Here is a 20,139-nt window from a genome sequence, read left to right on the forward strand (position 1 = left end):
CGGGCAAAACAAAGTGGGCATGGAGGAGCCAAGAATAGGCTGCTTGTGGGCAGAGTGTGGAATTTGCCTAAAACCATCCAGTAGACACATTAACTCTTTACATACTTTGTATATTAAATAGAAGACAAAAAAATCAAATCATAATTTGTTAAAATTACATGATTCAGTACTTAAGCTATTTTTCTTTCTGTCTAAGTATTTGATAAATAAGCATGACCCAGATGTAGGGTAGACAGATGACCAGACAGAAGAGATTAATTTATTTCAGATGTTGGCATTTTTATAGAAAGATGGGGACATATAATTCATTTGAAGCTTCTTCATACTAACTCCTGATTAGGAGATGAAGACACTCAGTATTGACCTTCAGGTTTCAGAGACTGAAACTGTTGTGTTAACAGAAAAAAAAATTCCTTAAGAGAGAGATATGCTTTAGGTGTTAACTAATTTAACTTTAGTGACCGAAGGTTTTAGATATATGAGACTTTCTTCCCTTTGGCTTTTCTTTGTGTGCAGAAAATAAAGCTGTATTTTGTAGGCTAGCTTCCCAACTCTTCAATGGTGAAAGTGCAACTGTGCATGCGTTCTATAAGGCCCCATTCAGCTGTGAAGTGTTTGTTACTTGTTTCCAGGATTTATTCTGTGTTCTAGGTTAGAAACCAGGATTTTTATTCTGTTGCTTGCCATTCTTCATTTGCAATCATAAACATTTATTTAAAGCCCCCTGCCGAAAAAGCTTCATGATAAGATTTTTGGCTGAAATTTTCGAGAGAAATTAGAGATACGGGTTCTGCTTTTCTGAAGTTTATGGCCCAGAGGAAAAGCTCCATCCATTGCAAGAACTACAAAAGACCAGGCCTTTAGCAGTTATAATAATTATAAAAATGGCTTCTTATTTCATAGGCACTTACTCATTTTACTTATGTGACTATACGAAGTTGTTACACAGCACTGTGAGATTTATGCATGGCTGGCTGTCTCTGGTTCACAGGTGAGAAAATGGAGGCTCAGCAAGGCTCAGGCCACATAATTTGCTCAGGGGCCATGTAGTAAGGTACCGTGTGTGCTGAGCTCTCAACCCAGTTCTGCTGTTGGTTTGTCTGTTTCCATCAAGATGGCACGACTTAAGTCAACAAGCACTCACAGCAGTGTACACTCGAGGCCCAGTCCAGGTTAGTTCTGCAGAGACTTCATGAAGGAGGCAGGATGTGAAAGGCGGGTTTTGAATCATTGTGGTCGTAAAACAGCAGAGACCAGGGAGTGGACTCTGACGTTTCCCTGGCTTGGAAAGGAGGGCAGTATCGAATGGCCTAATCTGCCAGGGTGGCTCGCTCAGTATTAGTTCTACTCACACCTAATACCCTCTGCTCCAGCACTTGCCAAGATCAGCAAAATCTACTTTTAGACTCAAAATCATTACCACCTGTGAGTTTCGGGTGTCACTTCTGAATGACATAGCAGTCTGCCAATTGATCCTGTGGATGGCTTGAAGTGGCACAGTTTGAGAAGTGTCTTGAGTCCGTAGAACAGTGTTACAAATGCTCTTATGATTAATTTAGTCAACTACATTATTGAAGGCATTAGGGTAGTTCAGTTTATTTCTCCCATCATTTAAAAATAGAAATCTGTTACCAACATTAAAATAAACATTTCACTGAGAATGGTTATTCACTTGGAGATTTCAGTTGAACTTTTCTCACTTTCCCCCATCTCTGCTGCTGCTGCTGCTGCTAAGTCGCTTCAGTCGTGTCCGACTCTGTGCGACCCCATAGACGGGAGCCCACCAGGCTCCCCTGTCCCTGGGATTTTCTAGGCAAGAACACTGGAGTGGGTTGCTGTTTCCTTCTCCAGTGCGTGAAAGTGTAAAGATCTCTAGCAGAGTAATTAGAATATATCTGTGAGTTTGTGATGTGTACAGATATATATGCTATATCCTATTTACATGTATATTTCATAAAGGACTATGAAGTAAGTAGTCCATAGGTTATAGCTGAAAATGAAACAAATTCATGAAACTAAGGGATGCATTCACCAATAGGGTCACCAAGTTTGTTCTGAAGTATATTTGATTAAAGGCAAAAGAAGAGAGTGGCAGAGGATGAGACAGTTATATAGCATCACCAGCTCAATGGACATGAACTTGAGCAAACTCTAGGTGATAGTGGAGGACAGGGAAGCCTGGCATGCTGCAGTCCATGGGGTCGCAAAGAATCAGGTGTGACTTAGCAACTGAACAATAGCAACCACACAACATCGTTGTGTGGTTCTTTGCACTGATTATAAGTAGGATTTGTGAAAATACAGTATGCGAAAGACAAAAGAAAAGATACTCTAATACACATGTGTAAATCTAAATTTATTATTACTAATAGTTATTAAGGCTTGAGATCAAATAATTGATAGATATTGTTATTAAGAATCTTAGTCCCTCTGTCTTAGTGAATTGATTTCTATTGCTTTTTTCCCCTACTGGTGTTAGACTTTATCCTGTTTGCACAGTAACAATTTTCTGTTGGTAAATGACCTGGCATTAATGGATTTTAAAAATATTTTCCCTTCATGTACCAGGAATTCTCGGGCATATTTTTAAAGATAAATATTCTATGCTAATATACTAATTTTTTGGCAAGAAAATTAGCACCTATATTTCAGTTCAATAGTTCTGTGATAAATGAAGTATAATTAAACATTCAGATTCTGCAACATGCACTTAAATATTAATTTGGATTCTTTTATGTTTTAGGCACTGCACTAGGCATTGAATACATAATGGTTAACATAAACAGATGCAGTTATAAAAGTGCAATTATAAAATTTAGACATCTCTCAAATTTCAAATTGGCCATTGCAGAAATAATGATGTATTATTATATTTCTTGTTGCCACAGAATTTAAATAATCTTGTTTATGGAATTTAAATAATCTTTTCTGTAATTAAAAGTATTATTTGTAGATGGCAGTAAATATTTATTTTAAAGCCTCTATCAGTGTTAGGTTTACTGTGAATAAGTGAAGTGTTCTATTTTCATGTAAGGGAGGTGCCATTTTATGCTTAGAATGACTGCTTTCCAAGTAAGCAAGAGAAGTAGCATCACAAAGTAAGAAGTCCAGGAAAACTCAATTTTGAGTGGCAGCATAATATTGTAGAGTTTAAAAGGTCAGGCTAGTACAGGAGGCTCCAGTTTTGCCACTTAATATCATGCAGAATGTTGTGACAGCCAGGGCTGATACAGCTGAAAATATCTGCAGCCTTGGAAGCCTTGTAACTTTCAGAAGGTCATTTTGGCATCATAGTAGAAACACTGATTCACAGGGAAGGTCAAACTGGACAGCCAGGCAGGAAGATAGGTTGCTGAACTCAACAGCTGTAGATTTTAGAATAGTTGTCAACTGCACAAACTGGGTATTCTAATTTGCTGTGCCATTTATCATTGAAATATTTACAGAGGAACAAGTTTTACTTGATGGGAGGGTTCTGATTTCTCTTCTGTAAAACTTTTTAAGTGTTGCATCTACAACTTTACCTGATACAGGGCATTTGTTAAAATAATTTTATTTATGTGTAATGTGTACTCCATCAAAAAAAAAAAAAAAGGATGTTAGTTGCCTTACTATGATAAGCACACATCAGATAGGACTATGAAAAAGACAAATCAGAAGGAAAAGAAATGAAACAAGTACTTGAGATGAAATTGAGAACTGAATTTATCTCTTGGCTTTCTGGAGACTAAAGCAAAAGCTTTAGGAAGTAGAAAAATCCCAAGTTTATTTGTTAAGATCTCTTTATATCCCATGTACAGTCTTATTCTTAGCCCTTAGGGTATTTAGTTAAATATTCTGACTCTGCCCTTGAGTGAAATCTTGGAATGGATGGATTCCAAATAATTAAGAAATGAAGGCTGAATTCTTCATTCTGGCCTTCAAGGCCCTTACTGGTTTGGTTCCAGCCCCAGATTCCAACATTATCTCCTGCCAGCCCCATTGCACATGGTGCTCCACACCGACCAGTTCCTCCAGCGTTCATATTCTGTGCTTTCTCCTGTCCCAGCCTTGTTCCTTGTATTCCTGCAGCCTGGAGTGCCATTCCTTTTTGTATCCAACCAAATGAAACCCATCCTTCCAGGCCCATGTTAGATGTCTTATCCATCAAGAAACCACCCCTGACTCTCTTTTAATCACCAAGCCTTATTGTTATCTCTCAGCACTTTTTTTCTTATGTGCAGCTATTTGTGTATTAATTTTATGTCCCCAATAAAGCAATAAACTCTTGAAAGTTGGATCCATGTAGTCCCCCTAGATCTAGGCTACATATATGGGATCATCCATAAACTGTTTAATATAATCAGTGTGTATATAGTTTCACCTATGTATTGTTTATCCTTAATATATTTATTTATTTAGTAAGGTTATTGTGTATGTTGGATATATTTGGATTTCTTTAAAGAAAACATTTTTTTTCCTAGGATAGTAGAGAAGAAAGAAAGAGAACTAAAAAAGAGCACTATTAGAGGAGTAGACACCTGCAGTGTTTGTCAAAGGAAATAATTTTGAGGCAGTGGAGCTGAGATTGGTATTTTAAAAGTTGTTTTGATTTGGGGTTTTCTTATTAGAAAACAACTTAATATTTACCTTTTTTGTGTGTGTGCCGTAAGGTAACTAATTACTAGAGAACAGCTTTGTTAGATGTAAAGAGAAGTATCACTTATGCCATTTCAGACCTTCAGTGCTTTCTCCCTAGTATACTTTTCTACCGTTTTAACAGCTGTCAAAAATCTCTCTGCTTCTTCATTGCTTAGAGGTGTTTCAGATAGTTATTCCATCTCCTTCACTGCTTTTCAAACACTGTTTTAGTGGCTGATACAGATCAGTCTTCCTGTAAGCATACTTGCTTTGCATATATTCAGTTGTGTTGCTTTCAGAGCAGTCTTCCTTTTTCCTTATGCAGAAGATTTCTGTCAATAGATTTTAAGTCCTGGAAAGCTCTGAAGGAAAGGTATGCTCTTCTTGCCCAGAAAGCAGACAGATGAAAATAAAATCATGCCCAAAGATCCTTTTCCTTAATAACTCATTTTTCAATCATTTACTGAGTATTTAGAACCCTGTAATGTATTAATTGGGCTTCCCTGGTGGCTCAGAGGTAAAGAATCCACCTGCAATGGAATCCACCTCCAACTGAACTTTGGTTCAGTTCCTGGGTCAGGAAGTTCCCCTGGAGAACTTCAGTATCCTTGGGCTTCCCAGGTAGCTCAGACAGTTAAGAATCTGCTTGTAATGTGGGAGCCCCGGTTCGATTCCTGGGTTGGGAAGATCCTGGGAGGAGAGCATGGCAGTCCACTCCAGTATTCTTGCCTGGAGAATTCCCATGGACGGAGGAGTCTGGCAGGCTATAGTCCAGTTCAGTTCAGTTCAGTTGCTCAGTCGTGTCCGACTCTTCGAAACCCCATGAATCGCAGCACGCCAGGCATCCCTGTCCATCACCAACTCCCAGAGTTCACTCAGACTCATGTCCATCGAGTCAGTGATGCCATCCAGCCATCTCATCCTCTGTTGTCCCCTTTTCCTCCTGCCCCCAATGCCTCCCAGCATCAGAGTCTTTTCCAATGAGTCAACTCTTCGCATGAGGTGGCCAAAGTACTGGAGTTTCAGCTTCAGCATCATTCCTTCCAAAGAACACCCAGGGCTGATTTCCTTCAGAATGGACTGGTTGGATCGCCAGGGGATTGCAAAAGAGTTGGACATGACTTAGCAACTAAACAACAATGTGTTAATTACTAGATTAATACTAACTAGCAGTCCTAAGAAGAAACTGATAAGAGGTAGTATGTAATTCTCACATTTCTAAGTCATATTAGTGTCCAGTGTATACCCCATGGACATACAAGGAAAAGAGCATTTTTCTCTCAGCTCTGTGAAGGGGGCCATCTTATCTCCTTCAGACTACACACAGGGCTTGCTCCTTCACTTACCTCTCAGAGCAAATCACTAAGGATATAGTCATGGCCACTGTACCATCCCCAAGTCTACACCCAATCTCTCTGGTGGGTTTTTTTTTTTTTTTTGGCTTTTATTGTATTTAAGGTTGTTGTCATTTCTACGAAGATAGGTATTACGTTGCCAGCATGTGTTGTGATTGAAATTTTAAGTTTTAAATCAGAAGACCTGATTTTGGATCCTGATTGTTCTGTTCAGTTAGCTTAGGAGGCTTGGGTGAGTCAATCACTTAACCATGCCAGCCTTAATTTATTTGTTCACAAATAAACAAGATAATATAACCATCCTTTAGAGTCATGAAGAACAAATGGCAAAATGTAGATGAAAGTAAATTGTATACTAGTGAATCAAATATTATCTGCTATTGTTGAGTAATAATAGAATGTATGAGTTCTGGGGGAAAAGTAAATTTTTCTAAGTGGCTCCTCTAGTCAAAACTTTTTATTAAAGAACAAGATGAACATCTTGCAGATATTATATTAAATCAAGAAGAAATGTAGCACAGGCCAACTTCTCAAGAAATTAATCTCTCCAGGAGTTATTAATGAAGAAACATAGTTTGTAGTTTTGTTGAAGGAAGCTTAAAGTCTTATTTAAGTCTTTTTCCCCTCTGTTAACTGTAATACAGAGGTTTTACTTGAATGTAAATAAAGAGCCAGGTATTAGTTATATATGAAGAGCATGATTTGACTAATTCCTACATAAGGTTTCTCTTTTTTCTTTGGATACACACACACACACACACACAAACATACATGCATATCTACACTCCCATACATACATTTTATTTCTTATTTATCTATACTATTAATAATTTTATCAGATTGTAGTAATTAAGTGCTTAATTGTTTTTTCTTTTTGCAAAATAATTTTACCCTGTAGAGCCTAAATATCACTGTCTCTATTTATTTTATATATTTGTGTATATATGTATATATTTGTTTATGTATATACATATTTATGTATATACATATTTGACATTTTAATGATAGAAAGCTATGGGAAGTTTTAAGATTACCAAGTGATTATTTTTTTGAATTTATTCAATATACTCTTTCAGATATACTGGGGGACTTTCTATTTTTTTTACAGATTAAGTAGCTTTTATATAGTGTGAACTCTTGAGCAGAACTGAAGCATAAGAGGTTTGCAACATAGTAGGATGATATGAGTAGTATCTTAGATGATGTGGAGGAGCATGTATGGTGCCTGATTTAAAATAATATTTTAAAAGATGAATGTAACAGTCCCTTATAAGCAGAATCTAAAAGGAAATGATACAAAATTGGTCCATTTGGTGGTGTAACCTCAAAGGTCATTCTGTTGAGAGAAGGACAGACATTTGTGACTTGTGTATAAAAGTCTTTTATTTACTCTGATATAAAATCACCCTTGCATACAAGTTTCTAGTTGCCAATGATCTGAAAATAATGAAATATTTAAAAATAAACCTTCAGTTGTGACACTGAAAAAAATGAATATAACAGAACTTTGCATAACATTTTGCAGGCATGTTGATTTTCTAAAGTAGTTAGTAGAATATAATCAAAAAGCATGTCAGCAAATCTCAAATAAGCCATCATTTCAGGGCAGATATTCTGGGAAATTACTGGGTAGAAATGCATTAAACAATTTCTGGTGGAAGTAGTCTTTTAACTTTAGTTGATTATGATTGCCAGAATTTAATGAGATTAAGGGTAGCCTGGGGAGTTTGCTTAAAATGTAGATTACTGGTCTTCTTTACCCTTAGTAGGTCTAAGGTAGGTTCCAGGAATATGTGTTTTTAAGTCACCCCTGGGTGACCAATACAGAGAGTTTGAGGTTCTAACTGAATCTTTAATTTCCCAGACAGAACAGAAAGTGTTGCTGTTAATAAACTGTTGGCAGTTACTGGAGTTTATTAGCCAGTTACTGACGCAGTGTGATTTGCCATGGAAAGCCGGTCATTGGTTTTTAAGTGGATATGATGCTGGTAGAAGCACATACAGCTTTAATCACTGTCTCATTAGAAGGATGTAGTCAGCTTTTCAGATCTCCTCATGTGTTACAGCTTTTCTAGAATGCACAGAACCTTATGGGTGATTAAAATACTTAAGGGATTTTCTTTTTTTTTTTTTTTCTGTTTGGCAGAGGAACCAAACCTCACGTTGCCATATTAGTTTGTTCAAAGTGCGTTCAGTACATATACTCTTCTGGAAAGTACAAAATCCTAGGAATAGAATCTTGCTCTTATCTCCTGAGAAGATGTGACTGTATTTATACTCTGACAACATGGTAAAAGCACATTGTTAAAAAGAGAATAAAAACATTAGAAATGCCCACATTTTGCCAACCCACCATCTTAAGTGTTTTGAAAATCCAGTTTCAGTTTTCTCTTTATTCTGTGAACTGTTATTTAATAACTGAGAAAGAGTTTGAGGAGGGTAAAAGGAGGGGAGAGTGTTTTGTTTTCTAATGGGACACATGCCCCTTCGCAAAATCATACAAGACTATATACCTACCTCAGTTTTTTAGACTGGAAATAATGCCTTCCACTTCAGAACACTCCAGTCCAGGGCAAGAGGCCCTCTGGCCTCAGGAGAAATGACCACACAGGGAAATGTGTCTGGGCCTACATGAGTTCACCAGAGTTCTATTGTGCCTTAGCTAGTTTGATAACGCCTTGCATTATTTATAGCACTTGTCAGAAACGATTTCCTTTAGTCAATTAGTGTCTAAAAAAGAAGGGGGGGAAGCAGGATATTTTCTGACATTTGTAGAAATAACATGCAAAAAAAGCATTCCCTTAATCATGACATTGTGCTGTCAGAGATTTTCCTAATATAACATGTCCCACAGAGTGTTAACTACATGTTTTGTTTTTATTAAGAAGCAAAGAATGGTAAGCTGTATATTTGTTTTGATACTCTGTCAACTCAAAACATTTATTGAAACCTCTGGCCCCTGTTCTTTGGCAAATAATTGTAAAATATAAATATAGTAATTGTCTTAGCAATGAGATGGTTTATTTTGAAATAACAGGAGTTGAACAACTGATTTTACAAATGTTTCCATCGATTAACTGCCATGTAAGTGCTAACAACTGAAAATATTTAGCAAAACACAAAGATAAGGCTTCAAGTTCTATATAGGAAAAAGACATATAACTGTTACTCCTTTCTTACAATAAAAATTTACAATATGGTTTGAAGGATAATATCTTTTTTAGGGCCTTACACATTTAATAAATGTAGAAAAACATGTTATTAATTGCTGGTAGAAGTATGTAGTGATAAATGTTTTCTTAGACTAAGTTTGATGTTTAGTTCAAAATTAATATTTGCATATACTTTATGTCCAAAGTATTTGTATTATTAATACCAATCGAATGCATAGTTTTGTATATATAATTGCAGTATTACTTAAAATAATGAAAAATTGGCATTTATTTAGGTGACCACTAGTATAGAAATGGATATATAGTAAAGTAATACATAATTGTTAAAAAATATTTATGTGAATCTATCTCTATTGATAAGGAAAGGTCATTAACATATTTTGTAGAAAGCAAGCCGAAGGATAATATGCTTAGTATGTTTTCATCATTACTGTAAAAAAATTTTTTTAAAAAGTATTGAAACTGTGTATGTGTGTTGTATGTGTAGATGTGTGTTTGTGTGTGATAATACATAGAAAAAGGACTGAACACACCATACTAATAATAGTGGTTACTAATAATAGTGGCTTGGGGTTGGAGGGGGTTTGATTTGGCAGTAGAAAGATGAGAAATTCTCAATAACCCCTTCTATATGATTTAAATTTATTAACAGTGAAAATCCATTCATTTGGCAATGTCTAAAACCAAAAACAAAAAGAAAATACATGGAGTTAATGTATGTGAGAGTTTCCCAGGTGGTGCTAGTCGTAAAGAATGCAGTTGGCCAGTGCAGGAGATGTAAGAGACAGGAGTTTGATCCCTGGGTTGGAAAGATTACCTGGAGGAGGGCATGGCAACTCACTCCAGTATTTTTGCCTGAAGAATCCTGTCCGACAGGGGAGCCTGGCAGGCAATAGTCCATAGGGTCACAGAGAGTCAGACATGACTGAAGGAACTTAGCATGCAGACAATGTATGTGATTCATATAAATTACTCGCTAGAGATTTCTGTCTGTCATTTGAGCTTATATGTTACTAGCTCTTCTGGGTAATAGCGTTATCATTTATACCCATTGGAGGAGGAAATGGCACCCCACTCCAGTATTGTTTTTGGGATAATCCCATGCTTTGGAAGAGCCTGGTGGGCTGCAGTCCATGGGATTGCAAAGAGTTGGATACAGCTGAGCAATTGAGTACTTATACCCATACTTCTAGATCACAAAAGAAGGCAGAACCATAGTTAACAGCATAAATTGTTAATTTTTTACTTTGAAATAATGTAGATTATAGTCTAGGTGTGGAGGGAGGAACATTCAAAATTTAGATAAACTGTTTATTTAACTTGTAATTTGCTTCTGAGCCTTTACATTTCTAGTTTGAGAATTCTTTATTTTCACTGTCTAATTTTTTGCCTTATTTTATTTTACATCTCTTTCTGACTGTGAACTTCATGGGACATGCATTTTGGTGTGTGTCTGCAAAGTTCCTCTGAATGAATGACTCATGCTTCTAGATCTGCATTGCGCAAGTAATGAGATTTCACTTCTTAAGTATGTTAGAAATTTAAGGAATTAGAGTTGTGGCACAAAAGTGTGGTAAATGATTTATGTACAAATATAAATTTAGTTATCAGGGAGACAAATTTTATCTTTTTATCTGGTTAGTCTTATATTTCTAAGACTTGCAGAATCTTTCAGTGTTTTCTTTTTTATAAGTGAAGCCTTATAATTAATAAATGTTGAGGTAGGCACCAACAAAATATACCTCCCTGTTACCACTGTGGAGCTGCTTGTTTAAGCCTTAGGCTTCTGCAAAATAAATTCTGAAGCTCTGGCTATACTGTATAGCAGTTGCAGTAATACTAGCATAGTTTGTTGTTGTTCAGCATCTGAGACCTAGCTTAGTATATGTGTTATGTGGAACGTTCCCTAGAAGATACAGCTACATTGAAGTGAAAATATGAGTTATTAATGCATGTCTGTTTTGAAACGTATCTTCCTCTTTTATAAACCAGGGAAAAACAACTGGGTCTTGATTCACTGTTAGTCAGGGAAAGCCTGATTCTTATATGCATGTGAGTGTATGTGAATTTGTGATTTTTTCTTTTTTTTTTAGGAAAGCTCAGATTAAACTGAAATTCTAATATTTTATTGTTTTTAGGAATAAATTCAGTTGACATTGGTATATTATTAAATGTATGTTTGAGATTATTTGTTCAAAAGGTAATCTTTAAGGTCAAATATATAAATCAGTAGAAATACCCCTAGGATTATAACGTTAAACTATGTGGTACCTTTGTGGCTTGAGTATTTGTAAAGTTTGCAATAAAAGATGCATTTTTGATGTGATGGGGATTTTTACTGATTAAATGGAAAAAAGGGGATGTGTATGTATTGTGTTTTGTCATCAGAAGCCCATTAATTCACTTAATTAGGATGCATTCAAATAATGTCCATTAATTCATTTAATTAGGATGCATCTCATATTCATGTTTGATATCATTCATTATATTCTGAAGAATAATTATTTTTAGATCTTTTTGAAGTTGAAGAAATACGTGCTCGGTTGTGTCCGACTCTTTGCAGCCCCATGGACTGTAGCCTGCCAGGCTCCTCTCTCCATGGGATTTCCCAGGCAAGAGTACTGGAGTGGGTTGCCATTTTCTCCTTTGGGGGTCTTCCCCACCCAGGGATTGAACCCACTGTCTCTTGGGTCTCCTACACTGGCAGGCAGGATCTTTACCACTAGCGCCACCCTCTTTAATACACATAGATTTTACATATTTTTCTAATGATTAATAATTAAGCAACAGATTTTGGGCAGTCTTCAATAGAAATAAGCCGGTAAGATCTCCCAGGTTGAGCTTACGAGGTTACATTCTAAATCATCTGTTAAGATCAAGTTAGTGTGCTCAGATAGAGTTGATAGTGGGCTTCCCAGGTGGCTCAGTGGTAAAGAATTCACTTGCCAGTGCAGGAGACACAGGAGATATAGGTTCCATCCCTGGGTTGGGAAGTGTGATAGCTATGATTATTTGATTCTAATAGAGATATGCTTTATATTTTGGCCAGATTTTTTTTAAATTGTTTTTGTCATTTCTTCACATATTGATTTTATAATTTAGCTAGATTGGACCTACTCAAATGGAAAATGGGCATAGGTTAATTATGGAAAATCTTTTAATGACTACTGGCTGTGAGAATGATTTCTGCCTTGTAAGGAAAGTTGAACATTGAGGCAAAGAGGTTCACATGCACCTGATTTTCACTGACGTACAGGGTTCTATGGGAATATTTCCTTAAGTCTCTCGTTAATCACCTCCACTAGCTTTGTTCGTAGTGATGCTTTCTAAGGCCCACTTGATTTCACATTCCGGGATGTCTGGCTCTAGGTGAGTGATCCCACCATCGTGATTATCTTGGTCGTGAAGATCTTTTTTGTACAGTTCTTCTGTGTTTTCTTGCCACCTCTTCTTAATATCTTCTGCTTCTGTTAGGTCCATACCATTTCTGTGCTTTATCGAGCCCATCTTTGCATGAAATGTTCCCTTGGTATCTCTAATTTTCTTGATGAGATCTCTAGTCTTTTCCATTCTGTTGTTTTCCTCTATTTCTTTGCATTGATTGCTGAGGAAGGCTTTCTTATCTCTCTTTGCTATTCTGTGGAACTGTGAATTCAGATGCTTATGTCTTTCCTTTTCTCCTTTGCTTTTTGATTCTCTTCTTTTCACAGCTATTTGTAAGGCCTCCCCAGACAGCCATTTTGCTTTTTTGCATTTCTTTTCAAGGGATGGTCTTGATCCCTGTTAGTCCTGGGTGTTCTTTGGAAGGAATGATGCTAAAGCTGAAACTCCAGTACTTTGGCCACCTCATGCGAAGAGTTGACTCATTGGAAAAGACTCTGATGCTGGGAGGGACTGGCGGCAGGAGGAGAAGGGGACGACCAAGGATGAGATGGCTGGATGGCATCACTGACTCGATGGACGTGAGTCTGAGTGAACTCCAGGAGCTGGTGATGGACAGGGAGGTCTGGCGTGCTGTGACTCATGGGGTCGCAAAGAGTCGGACATGACTGAGCGACTGAACTGAACTGAATCAACTTCATCCTTATTTTTAAGTTATATGATAATGTTATTAGGGAAGCACGGGTGACTTTGCTACCATTCCTCAAGCAATAAATATCATATTGAAACATGTTTTAGATGAAGGTATCACCAGCCTCAATAAGAAGCTCAGTGATATTGTTCAGAAGGTATAGAGATGGAAAATTAAGATTTTGACCCCTAGTTACTATGGCAAATAAAATATAACTCATAAAAGTAAATTTTAAAATCAAAGTCCATAATCATAGTTTTGCTCTGGAAATAACAATATCACAATGTATCACATTGCATTTAATGTTCAGAGTTTTGTCTTGCTTATTTCACATTGGTAGATTTCAGTTGGGTTAATGAACCATTCTTCCTGAAAACTGCCAGAATAGTTAGATTTTTCTGTCTTTTAGCACATTGCACATATATCAACACTGTTAATTTTACTGTAGTGTTGTGTTCTGACTTCCTAGTTATTATTTTGAAATATTAAATGACATGGACGGATCAGAAATGACTACCTAAGTGTAACAAGATAACTTCATCTTTTTGTAATATATAGAGTAAATAAAACACTAAATAGGATTATTATTTTACCTAAAAGAATGATAACGTAGCATTCATAGTGTTGTTATACTTTCTTATGGAATAGAGGGAAATGTTAAAAGACTGCCTGTTTGGAATCCTCAAAAAAAAAAAAAAAAAAAAGGCAAATTTTCCTTCTTTAGCCAGAACTGAGGACTGATTCTGTCAGAAATGCATCGATAATTATTTACATGTTAAAAATTTGCAAAACCATGTGTATCTATTTCAAATTATTTCGTGGATTAAAAAGACTTCCATCAACTTCTCAATTAAGGAAGTATAAAAATGCTTTTATGTTAATTAACTTCCTTTCCTTATGCTTTCTTTCCAATAAGTGGTCTTTGATGCTGATTTCATTCAGTTATAAAGGTGACATATCAGTGATTTAAACTGTGTATCTGTTGTTTAGGCATTATAACTTGTAGCAAATATTTTAAACTAGTGTTCAGATGTACTAAGAAAAATATTATCATGCCACAAATGCTGATCCTTGGCTTAGTCTTGGACCTTGTGCTGTGTTGGTGGTGGCTGCTTGGTGAAGAAACTAGCTGGAACCTGCCTGCTGTCACAGAGCTTACATTTTAATGGAAAAAACAGGTGATAAGCAGATAGTGAAATAGGTACATTGTAGTATGCCAAATACTAACAAGTGTTGTGAAGAAGAATAAAGCAGGATAGGGGGCTGGCAAGTCTGCGCTGGTGTTAAGAGGAAGAGAGGTTTGCATACTTTTGACAGTGGGCTGAAAAAGCTTCTAGGAAGATAAACTTTACTGTAGGGGCTGGAGAGGGCACATTTAGGTACAAAACTGGTAGCTCAGGCTACAAAATGGAGCAAGACGTCTTGATATCTCCTAATACCTTTTTATGTTTTATAATTTTGGCTTTTATAGGAATCATTTCAAAATTCACTTTTTAATCACTGTCTGCATAGAGGCTTCCTGTTTCGTTTTTGTCTTAAATATAAATCCTTAAAGGGACAGTAGTCATTTTCTAACTTGAAAGTTTATTTGCTTGCTTTTGGAATTCGAATCTTTAGCAATAATGCATCACTTAACTAACTTCCTTCAGTATCCTTCCAGTAAGAGACCACTGGATGATTAGGGAAGCAAACCTTATCACCATCTTAAAGGAATGCTTTGATAGATCTTAGATTACTTGTTTGAGTTGGTAAACATAATCTTCCTTTCCTTGCAAGCAACCTGTCACCCAAAACAATGCAGAGCATCAGACCAGTAGGCCACGTTGCCTATTGCTGTGCCATTCCAGAGGATTTGTGGTTGAAAGTTATCTTTTTTCTCAGCAATTTATCTAAAACTTCAGTTATTTGCACATATTCTTTATGATTTTTACCAGTATATTTACTATTATTCCTTAAATTCTTTTTGTTATACTTTGCCCTCTTCCTAAGTTACATATCCACACGCTTTGGCAAGCTTGTTTTAGCATTCTGATGCATCTGTTAAAATTATGTTGTTTCTGCATCACTGAAAATCACCATGGGTGCTGCCACTAGGGTGCTTCCCTTCCCCCTCACTGAGAAACACTGATCTTAGCTTTTTGTTATATGGAGTTGAATATTGGTGAAGATTGCATTAACCCATTCAGAACACAGTTTTTTCCCATGTAATAAACGACTGTGTTACTCTGTTTAGTCCCTTGTGGGTAGAGAAATAGCTATATAGCCTCCAGAAATGCTTAGTTATTTGTTTACCAAAATCTCTGTTAATATTTGGGAAGAGCCATGGGCAAAATTGTGCTGTGAGCTGACTTAGTTTACTGAAGTGATGCATTGCTAGTTACAGACTTGTCGACACCAGTGAGCCAGGGAGAGAAGTTACGGTTTTGGACAAGGTGGACAAGGCTCCTCTTCTTGGCAGCTCCAAGCACACTCAGCAAAGTTGTCCATCTCTTCCAGTTAGCTTGAAACTTTCTTAGTAAGGTTAAAAAAAAAAGAAACCTCAAATAATTACTAAGTTAACTTCCTCAATATGTAACATTTCATAATCAAAACTTATGAAAAAAGTCCCCCGAATTCCCAGCTAACTACTCTGGCATGTAGAACCAATCTGCCTATAATTGGTCCAGAAGAATTGAAATGATTAGTGAACATTTGTGACTAGGAAGTTTAACCTTGCTCATAGAGGCCAACCAGTTCTCCAAAACAGAATTTTAGTCTTACTCCTACTGTCTGTTTATCCTGTATTGCACAATGTATGCAGCCCTTAAATAGATATTTATATGAATGCATTCACTGTTAAGGGCTTCCCAGGTAGCACTGAGGTAAGAATCTGCTTGTCAGTGCAGGAGTTTCAGGAGGCTTGAGTTCGATTCCTGAATTGGGAAGATCTCCGGTAGTAGGGAACGGCAACCCATTCTAGTATTCTTGCCTGGAAAATCCCATGGACAGAGGAGCCTGGTGGGCTATAGTCCATGGGGACACAAAGAGTCAGACACCATTGGGCATGCACATGTAATAATCCACTGTTCAGTTCAGTTCAGTTACTCAGTCATGTCTGACACTTTGCCTCCCCATGGACTGAAGCACACCAGGCTTCCCTGTCCGTCACCAACTCCCAGAGCTTACTCAAACTCATGTCCATCAAGTCGGTGATGCCATCCAACCATTGCATCCTCTGACGCCCCCTTCTCCTGTCTTCAGTCTTTCCCAGCATCAGGGTCTTTTCCAGTGTGTCAGTTCTTTGCATCAGGTGGCCAAAGTATTGGAGTTTCAGCTTCAGCATCAGTCCTTCCAATGAATATTCAGGACTGATTTGCTTTAGGATGGACTGGTTGGATCTGCTTGCAGTCCAGGGGACTCTCAGGAATCTTCGTTTTGAACCACAGTTCAAAACCATCAATTCTTTGGCGTTCAGCTTTCTTTATGTCCAACTCTCACATCCATACATGACTACTGGAAAAACCATAGCTTTGACTAGACGGACGTTTGTTGGCAAGGTAATGTCCCTGCTTTTTAACATGCTGTCTAGATTGCTCATAACTTTGCTTCCAGGGAGCAAATCCACTGTTAGTTTAGTGCTAATATATATCAATTGCTGTAAGAGTAATTATCTGTACTTCCTCAGGCTTTTTCTTTTTATATTTTATCCTATTTTTGGTTTCTTTTCTTCTGTCTTTATATTTTATTCTTTCCTTTCTATTTACCTTAAAGTAGAAAATACATGTGAATTCTGATATCACTTAAGGAGAAACTGATCTTGGTTTTTGGGAGGACTATGCTTGTTTGTATCAATAGAACATGTCACATGATTTAAGGAACTCTATAGTTTACTGTTTTGAATTTGATCAATAGGTTAAAGAAGGCTCTTACTTTAAAAACCTATATAGGTTGTTAAATTTCGATTCTCACTGAAAACAGTTAAATTCTCCATTTCTTTGTTTTTGTTCAGGGAAGTTTATTATATATTGAAATATCAGTCAAAATTTTACCTCAGGAGAAGTTTACCTGTTAGCTAATACCTTTACAGTAGCAGTGAGTCTTTCAATAATTATTTGCAAACAATACATATTTTTAGGGTGATACATTTGCAAGAATTCCTACAATCTGCACAATACCCATACACATTTACATGTTATCTCTATATAGAACAAAAAACCCATTACCACTGAAGTATTGGTCCAAATCCTATAAAATCTTAATTTATTAAAATTATGAAGATTTCTGGTCTTCCCTGAAATTATTTGAATAAAGAAAAAGATTATAAGATAGCATTCTGATATCAGCAGTTTACTCAAATACATTTTTTTCAGATAAGATATGAGTTCCTTACCCCCAGTTCCCTGTGTCAAAGGCTGAAACACATATTATCAGGTGTAGCTGGAGTATTTCATAAAGGTCAGTGTACAATCTGATCGCTCACTTGTCCATGTCTGGCTAATTATAAATATTTTGATTATCACCTCGACTAATACATTTTATAATAGTATTTTCAGCTTAAAAATACATAGCTATATTTTTTCAGTAATACTTTTTGACTTAAAAGAACTGCTCTGCTACAGAAAATATAATCAGAACACCCATTTGTAAGCATTTTAGTAATTAAGGTGTATTTTGTTACTTGAGTACGACTAAGTCTGTAACATGGTAGAAGGGAAAAACAACGCTAGAAATGGATTTTGTCGTTGTATTTAGACCTAAATACAATACATAAATACAAGTTATTCCTGTGTGTGCCATGCCATTGCCTTTCCTCATTGTTTAGATCTCATAGATCATGATGAAACTTTCCTCAGGGTTGGACACATGTCCTCATAAACATGTTTATTTCTAATAGGTTGAATAAAATTATTCTTTTCTTAAACATTTAAAAAAAATCCTGTTCCAGGGACTGGGTTAAAAAAAAAAAAAAGTGGCGATAAACACCTTGTTGTTGTGGAATTTATAACCTGGGGGACAAAAGTTCCAAGAGATACAAAGTACTGAGAATATTGTAAAGGGGTAGAATGTTTAGCAGAGTTAGCATAGCTTTTTTAGAGAAGGAGATGTTTGAATAGCAGTTTAAACAAGAAGGGATGAGGAAGTATGTGTCTATCCAAAGGTTTAGCATGTAACAAGTTTCAGGGGCTCCCACCTGGATGGTGTATGCTAAGAACCCACAGCCCCTCTCTCCCTGGGAAGGTGAAGGTGCAGGGTGGGGAGAGACCAAAAAAGATAAAATGTGTCAGTTTAAGACAAGGGGAAGGGAGAAAGAGGGAGTTGTGCAGCATGCTGTTAAGAAGTCAAGTAATGATAAGGACTCCAGTGTTCTTGCCTGGAGAGTCCCAGGGACAGAGGAGCCTAGTGGGCTGCTGTCTATGGGATCGCACAGAGTCGGACACAACTGAAGCGACTTAGCAGCGGCAGCAGCAGTGCAGTCTTTAGATTTGGCTTTGATGGGAGCATTGATGACTGTCGCTGAGCAGTAGGGTAATAGTTGTGCAGGTTACACCGATACATTTTTAAAAGTGAATGGAGGAGGAGGAAGCAAAAAGAGAGCTCGGGTAGGTGACTCTTCAGACTTTTGTTTGGGAATGATGAATTAGGAACATTAGAGAGAGGTGATGTATAACTAGGCAAGGTCCCCTTCCTCCTGCCATGTCACCCCTTCCATTTTAGAGCTCCGTTAGCACTTTAAGAGCTAAGAGGAAAAGCAGGAATATATATAGCAGGAATTTAGAGAGGAAGAGGACTTAAGAAGGAGCCAGTCAAGGTAGCAGCTTAACCTTGGGCAGTAGAAGAGAAAACTGGGAGACTGAGAAGAAAGATACAAAAAGATAGTTTTAAAGATGGATGGTAGGAAAGTAAGAGAGAGTTCATGCCTGAGAGCTGCTATTTTTATTGTGAAATATTTGTGACATGTAAGATCGTATCCATTATTGATAGTGAGAGGAACACAAAGGAGGAGGGACTTGATAGTGAGGAAATTTTAGAAAAGCTGGTGTCAGAGGGGGCGGTCCAGGCCACGGGGAGGATTCCTAGGCATTGAGGAAGCCTGATGACCCTATTCCTAGTAACTTATGGAGGCAATAATGGGTGTGTGTGTGTTTTCAAGTTTGTGTGTGTTCGTATGTGTTTATAGGGGTGTGTTCCTGCATGTATTTGTGTATTTTTGTGCTGTAAAGTTAATGGCAGTTCTGAAGTCAAAATTGATCATTTAATTTACCAAAGTTTATACGGCTCCCCCTGTTTTCCGTCGCTAAGCCAGACCCTTAAGGTTTCTAAGATGTGTAAGATTGTTTCTGGCCTTAGGAACATGCCATCTCATGGGTCAGTCATATAAATGCAAATCAGACAGATTGGGGAGCAGAGGTAATTGGGAGGAGGCAGTGTTAATATGTGGGTGGGTGAGGATGAAGGAAGTGACGTCTTGATAGTGTCTTGGAGGAAGTGACATGTTGGTAGGCTTCCCAGGTGGCTCAGTGGTAAAGAATCCGCCTGCCAATGCAGGAGACAGGGATTCGGTTTCTGGGTTGGGAAGATCCTCTGGAGGAGGAAATAGCAACCCACTCCAGTATTCTTACCAGGATGGTTAGGTGGACAGAGGAGCCTGGTGGGCTACACTCTGTGGGGTCCTAAAGAGTTGGACAGGACTGAGCATGACCCCAAAGAAAAGGAGGTAGTGGTTGCAGAGAGAGAGACAAAAGAGATGTGGACCACAGATGTGGTACATACTCACAGCATGAGGTAGTCGAGAAGTTTTGAATGCAGAGCAAATATTAAGGAAGGTGAATAAGTCTTAGATTTTGTGACTAACTTGGCTTCATTTTTACAGAACCAGGAATTAGGACTAGAAAATTTTTTGAAAACAAAAATACTTCTGGAGCATCAGTATTAATTTTTA

The 20,139-nt window shown here is 37.2% G+C and overlaps 1 protein-coding gene across 25 annotated transcripts in view; it reads left to right on the forward strand.

Annotated features, from left to right (window-relative positions):
* MBNL1 (muscleblind like splicing regulator 1) overlaps nucleotides 1-20,139 on the forward strand; it is a 220,388-nt gene that overhangs the window by 39,554 nt on the left and 160,695 nt on the right. The window lies entirely within an intron of this gene.

Source organism: Oryx dammah, unplaced genomic scaffold (genome assembly GCF_014754425.2).
Source record: "Oryx dammah isolate SB20612 unplaced genomic scaffold, SCBI_Odam_1.1 HiC_scaffold_2, whole genome shotgun sequence".
In the NCBI taxonomy this organism is placed as follows: domain Eukaryota; kingdom Metazoa; phylum Chordata; class Mammalia; order Artiodactyla; family Bovidae; genus Oryx; species Oryx dammah.